Source organism: Pseudochaenichthys georgianus, chromosome 6, assembly GCF_902827115.2.
Source record: "Pseudochaenichthys georgianus chromosome 6, fPseGeo1.2, whole genome shotgun sequence".
NCBI lineage: Eukaryota > Metazoa > Chordata > Actinopteri > Perciformes > Channichthyidae > Pseudochaenichthys > Pseudochaenichthys georgianus.
Window position 1 is genome coordinate 26,119,356 of NC_047508.1, and position 10,643 is coordinate 26,129,998.

At 39.3% G+C, this 10,643-nt stretch overlaps 1 long non-coding RNA gene across 1 annotated transcript; it reads right to left on the reverse strand.

The window, feature by feature from the left end:
* Window positions 1-910: 910 nt before the first annotated feature.
* On the reverse strand, window positions 911-2,013 carry LOC139433996 (uncharacterized). The gene is made up of 3 exons (XR_011643396.1): window positions 1,933-2,013; window positions 1,490-1,581; window positions 911-1,108 (listed from the first exon to the last, which is right to left on the reverse strand). It is a non-coding gene; the product is annotated as an uncharacterized lncRNA (long non-coding RNA).
* Between the last annotated feature and the right edge of the window lie 8,630 nt (window positions 2,014-10,643).

Sequence of the window (10,643 nt, forward strand, 5' to 3'; positions counted from 1 at the left end):
TTGAGACCGACGTTGCCACTTGGCCGCCATCTTGCCACAGGCAGTTCTCTCATTCATAACATTATGGTTTACTATTTAAATAACCATAGCTTGCTCAATTTTCAACCAATTTTCAAACGGTTTGGTTTTTTATAAACATCAAAGATGTAGTTATGATACTGCATACTTATAATCATGGACTTTCATATGAAAATAACATTAATCAGATAAAGCAATAGCTATACACACACACACAAGGTATTTATATTAAATATTTGCCGGTGTATATATTTCCATTTATTTTATTATATTGTTAATATTTAAAATAAATTATAAAATTAAAATACATTTATATTTTATATATAAAAATCGGTCTCATGTTACCACTCTGTAAGCCAAGAGTTGTTAATTTAGCAATGCCTTAGCTTTAAGAACAGGGACACAACTAATGACAATAGCATATGTTGGTATATTATTTAGATATTCACACCTTTATTAGAAGAACCAAACCAACATAAAATGTGCTCACAGACAGGCCAGTTCTGTCTAATTTATCAAAATTATTTTTGACATGAGATCTTCATATCATCCTAGTTTTGTATTTAGTTTCTAGATTTGTAAACAAATCCAGAACCTTTGAAATATGTTATTGAAAAAAGACCAAGAATAATATAAACTGTACCATGTGTCCTTCTGTAGTCCATTTGTGGTTTGTCTTGTCTCACCCCGGCTGATATATCACAAAATCCACTGTTTAAATTGTTCCCTATATTGCCCCTATGCAATATAGGGAACAATTTAAACATAAACTATCCTATGTGCCCTTGGGTGTTATGAAAGGCGGCCCCCCAAAATAAATGTATTATTATTATTAAGAAGAACACATGGCACACCAACAATCAATCACCGTCCAGCCTCAGCTTGGGTATTCTTTCACAACCATGTTATGGGTTTATTAGACTGAGCAAACATAAACATATGTGGGGAACATAGTGCTGCGTCTCCTGTCCGGTCAAATTCCTCACTCCTGAAGTGCTCACTGCAGAGCAGTGTCCTGTCACAGGAAACAAAACCGTCCCTTCTTTGGGCGAGTTCCCACTGCCTCCTCCTCTCTTTGGTTTTGGGAAACCTTAAAAACATGAGAAAGGTAGCCAGATATATAAATTATTGTCAACATGTTCCTCCCTTCTTTCCTTTAACATTAAGGGTAGGACAAAAATACACACCGAAATTATCATATTTTTGGTATGTATGCATGTATGTATAGCCTACTTTAAGAATAAGACAACCACACTAAGAGTAATACAAAAGGTGTCCAATAGAAACATTAAATAATTGTGTAAAGAAATGGTAACAACATATTCTAAAGAGGCTGGGTCAACAACAATCTTGCAATACTATTATCTCACATAGCCCCACTGATCCTGTGTAGCAGGACTTGTAATGTACATACATCCACTAAGTAATTAACGATTATCCTAATTGTAGTCATAATATTGTCATATCTTACACGTGAAAGGTGATCCCACGGGTTCTTGTTTCCAGACTGCGGTGATTGGAGCATCCGTAGGCTGCACAAAAGTCCGGCATAGTCAGGTACTTCTGTAAACACAAAGCCAGCAAATTCCTGTATCATAATGCAAGATGTTTTTAACAAGCCAAACCACTTGGAAGAAATCATGTGTAACTTAAGTTGTGTTGAAAGAAAGAGCAGTTCTGCCTGTCCCACTGGTGGAGTTGTGGGTCAACTTTGTAATAACTAGGTCTCACTGACAGCCTCTTGTTATTAGCCAGCTAATAAATACAACCACATACACAAAGAAAAGCTGCAATTTCAACATGTCCAAGCATCCTGTATCATAGCCATGCTAATCATGTTTATAATAAACCAAACCGTTTGTAAATCAGTCAAGATTTCAGTGAGTTAAGAGTATTTTTGTGCAGATCACTCACCTGACAACAGCTACCATAACGCGAATCAGAGTAACTGTTGACTGTAGCAAGATGGCGGCCAGTCAGCTACGCTGGAAAATCTCCCATGAGCCATCTAGTGTTTATATATCTAGGTGTCAGTCACGTTCTTGCGAAACACATGAAGTCTTTCAAAGATGGCGAAGTTGTGAAAGAAGCATTCCTGGAGGCTGCCGATGCGCTTTTGGGGGACAGTAAAAATAACAGTAGTATTTCAACAGGTTTTTGAATACAAACTCAAGTTAGATACCGTTATTAATCAGCTGTAAGTTTTAGTTTGTTTGAACTTATTCATTATAATTATTGTACAAAATGGTATAAGAATGCAAACATTAAGATCTGTTCTGTTTAAATTGATTATAGTCTATTATCAATTCAGGTTAAGAAACTAGTGTTGCTTGCATTCTATTTTAAAGGCATTTATTTGTATACTCTACTAAAATACAACAAAAAAAGGTTTTGATTCTATTAATTTTGTCTTTTTTATTGCACTTTGGAAGCAGATTCCTGTGTAGCTTCAGATCTGAGTTGTCTTATTAGTAAGCCTCATTTATACTTTTGTAGCAACACTATTTTTATATAATGGCAAAGAAAGGGTTCAGAGTCTTTTCTTTTTTCCTGTGTCATATGTGGCAGCACTGTTCAATGCTTCTTGAAAACATTACCCACTGTAGTATGTGACATGTGAATAAACTCCAACTCTGTATCAACAACACTGTTGTGTAACTTCAGTTAAATACTTGTATGTGTGTAGATTAGAAAGAGGAAAGATAAAAGATCTGCAGTATTTTATGAAGTATTAATCGTACGAAGGTCAGTTTTATACAAGTAGAAGTGTGTATTTACCTGGCAGTAGGCTGTCAGTAATGGCTACGCCTCTCTATTTGGACTGGTAGAGCTCGGCAGACTGGCAACTTTAAAAGTAGCTCTCGGTTCAAAAAAGGTTGGGCACCCCTGATATAGGCCTACACAACTGTGGTGTAGTTCTGCACTGAATGAAAAACTTGGGTTGCAGGTTCCTCAATAGTGCATTACAAGACATCTATCATTATGTGTGCATACCTCCAGCAATGTTAACTATGTTGAAGCACTTATTTTAACTGATATTATACATAATGTATTATACTCTTATAAGATGTATGTAGATATTTCATCTCCGGCCTTGTCAGGTATTGAACAATCAATAAATAAAGAACACAGAATTGTTGAATATAAAACACAGAATGTGTGTGACTATACTAAATGATTTTCAAATAAACACAACTGCATATTTAACTGTTACACATGCTGATGTAACGCAAATGTTCCAACTTGGGATCAATAAAGTATATCTTATCTTAAGCTGATCGATGGCTACTGCCATATTTGCAAAATGTGCCTCTGAACCTTGACAAGTGCATGTTTCAGGCTTATCAATTAATGTAATGTAATGTTATCACAGGGGTCACACACATAAGACCAGCTGTTAAATAAAGCTCTTCTGACCTTAGCTGGCATGTGGGTATATATATTAATACTGCCCATTATGGGCACAAGCAATTTGCACCCATTTATTAATTATATGTTTTAAATGTGAGTGTTTCCTATCCCCTAAACCTCCAGGGATGTACACAGTTTAATACTGGCAACTTCTTATTATGGGAAATACGAAAACGTCTTTTAAAACTACAACTCCCAGTAGAGACGTGCCATAGAGAACATGTTGCGAAACAGAATAGCCAGCATGTGTAGTTCTGGGGACGGGGTGGGGGAGGGGGGACGCGGTGGACCCGTTCAAATCCAGTTTTGGACAGTCTGCCATGGTTCCATCCCATTTCAGGTGCTGTTCGAGAATCGGCTTAACCCTCTGAGCACACTCTCCAATCACAGAGCTTGAGGACTATCACCGGGTTTGTCAAACAGAGCACATGGTGTAGTCCAAACGATAGCTGGGGATTCTGGGTAGTGTAGTGTCTTCTGCCATCCTTTACTCAGAACAAATATTTGTTTCTCCGAATTGAAGGGGAAAAATACAAAAGCATTGCACACAATTTAAGCCAATCAATGTTGTGTAATTAACAAGGATAATCTGGTATTTTTTAGTCGATGAGTAGTGCAGATATCACTGTAAAATCAATCGACAGTAAGAGGAGTACTTACTTCCGGGTGTACAATTCTCCGTTATCCAATGGGAATGGACGCTCACATTACCTTTAAGGGCAGCCGACACAAACGAATGCCGTGCTTCCATGAGCGTCAAATCCCGACGCAGATGGGAATACATTGCAATCAGTTGAAAGCTATTTGCGTCCCTTTATGACGCTGAAGAAGCCTAGGAGCGTCACAACTGCACGCTACGGACACTGACCAAACGTCGCTATTGGACGCTTAGGGAGTGAGAGTGTGTTGTCTGTAAACACAAACGCCCCCCCCCGCACGCCGCAGCAGCAGCCGCCGCCAATAGACCGCAGCAAGGAGGCGGATCCTATAGGGGCGTTTCCTATAGGGGCGTTTCCTATAGGGGCGTTTCCTATAGTGAACGACGGGAGCCGGCTCTCGCCCGCGAACGAGCCGTTTTTTGTTTTGTTTTTGCGGAGGGATCTAGATCTGCATGAAGGCACATTATGCAATGTGGACATTATCCCGCTTATTACACATGGCCACATTCCCGACGCAGATGGGAATACATTGCAATCAGTTGAAAGCTATTTGCGTCCCTTTATGACGCTGAAGGAGCCTAGGAGCGTCACAATTGGACGCCACGGACACTGACCAAACATCGCTATTGGACACTTAGGGAGTGAGAGTGTGTTGCTACAGAAGGTCCAGTTGTGATAGACACGCTTCGCCACTGGTTTTAAAGAGTGGCCATATACAGTATATCTCTCCCTCTCTTTCTCCAACTCTATCCTAACCATATCTCTCTGTGCTTTCTTGTTTTAATGGTTAGGTGCAAATCTGTGTGATGTTTATTTTTCAAATATATTGTGTAACACATTACACTGTTACTTGTCCAGAGAGTGCACTCATTGTGCTTATTTTCAGAGGCAGAGACATAAAACAACATGAAAGATCTGAAGCTAATGGTCAACAGGGTGCAGGCTGAAGAGAAGTGGGCCAATGTGAGTCCTCCAACAACACTATGATAAACATAAAGTGAGAAAACGCCCGGTCCCAATCAAGACTACAAAGGCAGACATACATACATGGACACATACACAAAGATGAACACACAGACTCACACACACACAAAGAGATTCTTGTTAATAAAGTGACGTAAAGGACGAGTTAAAGACACAGTTTCTTTCAGAACCACATACAGTCTTTTAGACAAATGTACAGCTATGCATCAAAACATGTCAACATGACAAAATGAATAAAGCCTTTCAGATATTTTCATATTTATATTCAGCTCTTGTGAATGGTTTTAAGGAGCTAAAGCAGTTTAATACTGGGCATTTGATCAGATATACAGTGTTTGAAGATACATTTTGATGTTTTTGATATATCACTTCCACTTTAGTCATTTAAACTAGTAACAACATGCATGATAGCATCATCTCCTGTAAGTGGTGTGTATGCACCAATCAGATTCCCTCTACATGTGTCAAAATAAGCCAGTTTTCCATTAATCTCCATCTTCCATTTGGTTCGTGCAGCCCATTTACACAGACATGGGTTATTAAGTGTCTATATCTTTTTTAATTGCGTATATAAACAGTTTTTCTTTTTTAGTTTCTGTCAACATTCATTTTGCCAGCATACCAGCTGGTGTTTGCTTAGTAACTTAATCCCTTATATTGCCTTCTGTAATCTGTAAATGTTAACCAATGTTACACAAACTCTGTAAATAAGAATTTGAGGATTCACTGCGTTTTACTGGGTACAAAACATCACACACAATCCCTAAATGATAGCACATCATCTTGTTTGGTCTCGACCTGTGACTCACACAGCCCCATGCTGAATGTGCGCTAGCCAGTAAAAAGCGTCAGTAGTACTGAAACTCGATTTTATGACCGAAGAGATTTAAATATGTTGGATTTAGACTGAATTTCGAGGCAAAACAAATTGTAACAAAATGGATAACAAAAACCCTGTACAGTGTATACATTTAGGTAATGTTATGGACACAGTTTTGGTCTCAAGTCAAGTTAAGCAACCACATTGGAGTGGTCATCATACCATGTAATATCGTCACCTGTCACCTTATCCAGACTGAACAGCAGTCACACTCAAAATGTGCTGAATACATATACAATAAATTATTTTCTTGGAAAAAATTACATATTTACACATTTGATGTGCATGCAATGATCAGGTGTTGGCGATGTTTGCTTACCTCTCCTCAATTCTCCCCTCCATTTCTTAAGATCTAAATGGCATAAATGGGAATTTCTCCAATCCATTTGTGCAACAAACTTACTGTTTTTCTCGATTGCTAACACATTAAAATAATACATAAAGCACAATTATTTTAACCGACACTCAAAGAACAAAACATCGGCTCAAATCTCCAAAACTCTAAACTTCAGCTTTTCACACAATTTGCAAATCAACATGGCACTTTTTGCAAACCACTGCACACATTTCTCCACGTAAGACACAGGAATCTGACATAAAGTCACGTGTGAGCAGGTTTAAAACACTGATATTCAAAATGCTTCACACATGGACCAATGATCAAGAAAGACGTTCCACCTGACCAAACACCTGGTAGCATAATTGTTGGCTCATCAATCAGGATGTTAGCACTATAAAAAGACCACAGGTGAGTACTTTCTTATAGCAACAATGGAAGCCAACATGGAAGCAAGAGCAAGAGCTGGGCTGAGAGTGAGAGTGAGAGGAGGAGGAAGAGGTGGACAAAGAAGAATACTCTCTAATGAAATGAAATGTTATCAACCATGGTTTGACGATGAGAGAGGCTGGACAGAGGGCTCAGCCTAATCTAAGCCGATTTACTGTTGCCTCTGTAATCCGGACACTTAGACTTGAAAACAGGTTAGTTACCAGTTTTTAGCTCTGCCTAACTCATGATATATCAGTGCTTATATCCGTTGTGTGAAACGTATTTACTTGATTACTGTAATTGAATTGTTGGCATGTTGCATACTATAACTGTACAAAAATCCTGCACAATGTACTGTGGTAAACTTACTTTTATGCAACACAGACACTGACCGACCACTATATCTTTGTTGTTTATCTGAAGGACTGAGAAACAAAGAGGTGCAGGTGGAAGGCTAAGGATGTTCAATAAGGCACAGGAAGCAGCAGTTACAAACTGGGTTTTGGCAAACAATGCATCACACTTAGAGAGATCCGAAGCAGTAACTATGTGCTGAGATGCATGTTGCACAATGTTATTTTTGAATAAAATGGGATTTTTTTCTTCAACAACTCATTTGTATTTCTTCCTTTACTGTATTTCTGTAAACTCAAGCAATCTTTCTCTGCAGAAACCTCTATGTACAGAGCACAGCCCATAACAGATGAAAGTGCTTTAGACAACACACTCTCACTCCCTAAGCGTCCAATAGCGACGTTTGGTCAGTGTCCGTGGCGTCCAATTGTGACGCTCCTAGGCTCCTTCAGCGTCATTAAGGGACACAAATAGCTTTCAACTGATTGCAATGTATTCCCATCTGCGTCGGGATTTGACGCTCATGGATGCACAGCATTCGTTTATGCCGGCTGCCCTTAAAGGCAATGTGAGCATCCATTCCCATTGGATAACGGAGAATTTTACACCCGGAAGTAAGTACTCCTCTTACTGTGGATTGATTTTACAGTGATATCTGCACTACTCATCGACTAAAAAACACCAGATTATCCTTGTTAATTACACAACATTGATTGGTTTAAATTATGTACAATGCTTTTGTATTTTTCCCCTTCGATTCGGAGAAACAAATACGTTTTCTGAGTAAAGGATGGCAGAAGACACTACACTACCCAGAATCCCCAGCTATCGTTTGGCCTACACCGGGGCTGAAGTCGAATAGTCCATTTAGCTTAGGAACCTTCCTAAAAGAGTGAAATGACCCGGAAGTCCCTCAGTGGCAGCCATGATAAGTGCCGTTCGAATTCTCTAGAATGATGAGAATGATAGGAAAGGAGGTTTCAAACTTCCTTTATAACCTCCTTTAGCTTAGGAACCACTGGACCTCCCTAACCGGCAGGAGAAGCGAAAATGCTGCCCCACAATGCCTTGCAGCCGCAGCATTTGCCGTCACTCAACAGTCGGCCGTTCACGGAAACAACCGATTATGACCGAGAAATGATATCATGAAAGTTACGGTGCTTATTAAGCATTTTAAAACATAGGTGGTAAGTTGCCAAAGTGCTTTGTTTTGAACGTTCATCAGTATTATAATCAAAAAGAGAAATATGAACGTTAGTTTTCACTGAAATTATCAAATAAAGTCAACATTTCAGTCTTTACTGAGCTGCGTGGGGTTTGTTCAACTTTTAAAAGATGTTTGAATGGTGATATACACAGTGATAGATGTTAAGGACTAACGTTTATAATAAATACATCTGTATTGATTTTAAGATCTTTAGTTTATACAATCATACGTATTGGGATCATTTGTATTAATGTGAACCGGAGGGAGAGGGTGACGAGCATAAGTTTCACTTTCCTTTTTTATTTCAATTCCAACTTTGGTCATGAAGAATATGTTTCTCTGTTGTCTACGTTCATAAAGCAAAGCAGCAGCATCAGAGCACGGTGCAGAGTCTCTAGATGAGTTCACAGTAGTCCCTCGTTCTTATTAAACATCCATGTTGTAGTCCGCTGTATATAAAACTGTGGTTTCCATGGTTTCCCCACAGCAGCAGACGCACACAATGACGTCCGCTGGCGCATCTTAAACACGTCGGATAGTGAAAGTGCATTCGGATTCTCTAAAGTACCGCAGTCTCTTCTCCTAAGTCCTTTTTAATTCTCCTATCCACTATCCCTTAACCCCGTGACGTTTCACTCAGAGGTCAAGGAATAGACGATAGGGTTAGAATTTAGGAGCTGATTTTTAAACTATCCGACTGCAGCGCATGTGCTCTGTTTGACAAACCCCGTTTTTTTCACCATTCATTCCGATGGCTGGCGTCTATGTCACGTGATCTTCAAATGTCTCCCTGCAGAAAAAGAAAACATGGCCGAACTTCGTTTTATTCTAGGTGTAAAATGCCTATTTTATAGTTAGTTTGGCCATTAAAATGCGTTTTGATGTCATTTGATGCGAGAAATATGAGTTGTTATTTCAGATTATGTGTGCAGTGGATGTACATGATCTTTAGTTTGCTAGTTATTACGAAGATTACTTCAGGAAATCGCGACGTTTTCATTGTTACCAAGGTGGTTGCTAGGGACGCTGCTATCGATATTATTTCTGTTATGTTGTGTAACTGTTTAATGGTGTTATCTTTATTGCTACCCCCTTCCCCGTCAATGTATAGTGTTGGTCCACAGCCTAAACATATTAGTTTAACAAAATCCGCATCTGTATTTACACCATAAAGGTGCACAGCTGATATAAAGGGACACCTGGTGGTTAAAGCATGTTATTGAATTTCAATATTTTTATTATTAGATATTAATACGATCCCTATAAAGTATATTCATTACTCGTTATTCTCTACTAATTGTTAATTAAAGACTGTATGTAATGACTATTTTGCACATCCCTTTCAAGATTTCAAGATTTTCTAAGGTTTATTGACATATCATATAGGCCTACACAACTATGGTGTAGTTCTGCATTGAATGAAAAACTTGGGTTGCAGGTTCCTCAATAGTGCATTACAAGACATCTATCAATATTTGTGCATACCTCCAGCAATGTTAACTATGTTGAAGCACTTATTTTAACTGATATTATACATAATGTATTATACTCTTATAGATGTATGTAGATATTTCATCTCCGGCCTTGTCAGGTATTGAACAATCAATAAATAAAGAACACAGAATTGTTGAATATAAAACACAGAATTTGTGTGATTATACTAAATGATTTTCAAATAAACACAACTGCATATTTAACTGTTACACATGCTGATGTAACGCAAATGTTCCAACTTGGGATCAATAAAGTATATCTTATCTTAAGGCCCTGACACACCAACCCGATTTTGGGAGTCAGAGGCCGTCAGAGGCTGTCGGGCATTCGCGGCGCCGTAGTCAGGTTGGTGTGTCCCGCACCGTCGACCGTGACACGCCTTATTTGGACTGCCAGACCCGATGCATGGCCGATTCAACATGTTGAATCGGCCATGCATCGGGTCTGGCAGTCGGACCAAATAATCACTCTGATTGGCTGTTCAGCTCGCAAATCAGTGCATGAGAAGCGAAGCGGAAGGGAGGGACGTAAACAAACGATTTAAGAAGGCACACACAGACTGCTATTCATTTTCATCTCATCATGGCGATCTGGAATGATGCAAACGAAGACCTGCTCATCACCTTGATCCAGGAGAGGCCAGCTCTGTATGATATTACGGAGAAAAGATACTCTTCTTCTTCTCTGTCTTCCGGTTGTTGCCTCTTTTGAATGACGAATACACACTACCGCCGCCTGCAGGTAAGGAGAGTTATTGCCACTCTGCCACTGAAGTCGGTGCGGTGTGTTCCCGTGCGACACATGGCCAAAACTTAGGAGAACACGGCCAGGCAACAGCCGACTTCAGCGTCGGCTAGTCCTCTGGTG